Here is a 412-nt window from a genome sequence, read left to right on the forward strand (position 1 = left end):
CAGCTGCATCCCCCGTGCAGGGCAGCAACGGCTCAGCCCACAGCCAGGACTCCAGACTGTGACACCCTGCCATCCCTGCACCCCCTCTAACCCCTCCCGCGCGGTGACACTTTCATACCTTCCGCTGGCGGAGCCTGGCTCCGGGCTGGACCGGGCCCCCGGGGGCTCTCCGCACCACTTCCTCGTTGGTTAACCCCACCACCCCCACCCCGTGGCATTTGTTAACCCTCGTGTTTACGGTAACCTTTGTGCGCGATGCTGGGACAAGAGGGGGCACAGCCCAGGGAGGGCTGGGAGCCAGAAGCACTTTGCAGGGGCCCTGCCCCAGGGGGATGCACTGGATGCAGGGGGGAATGGGATGCCCCCCGGCTTCCGGCCCCCCCAGAGCCAGGCAGCCTGTCCTGCCGTGGGG

This window comes from Buceros rhinoceros, unplaced genomic scaffold, assembly GCF_000710305.1.
Source record: "Buceros rhinoceros silvestris isolate BGI_N320 unplaced genomic scaffold, ASM71030v1 scaffold20926, whole genome shotgun sequence".
Lineage (NCBI taxonomy): Eukaryota > Metazoa > Chordata > Aves > Bucerotiformes > Bucerotidae > Buceros > Buceros rhinoceros.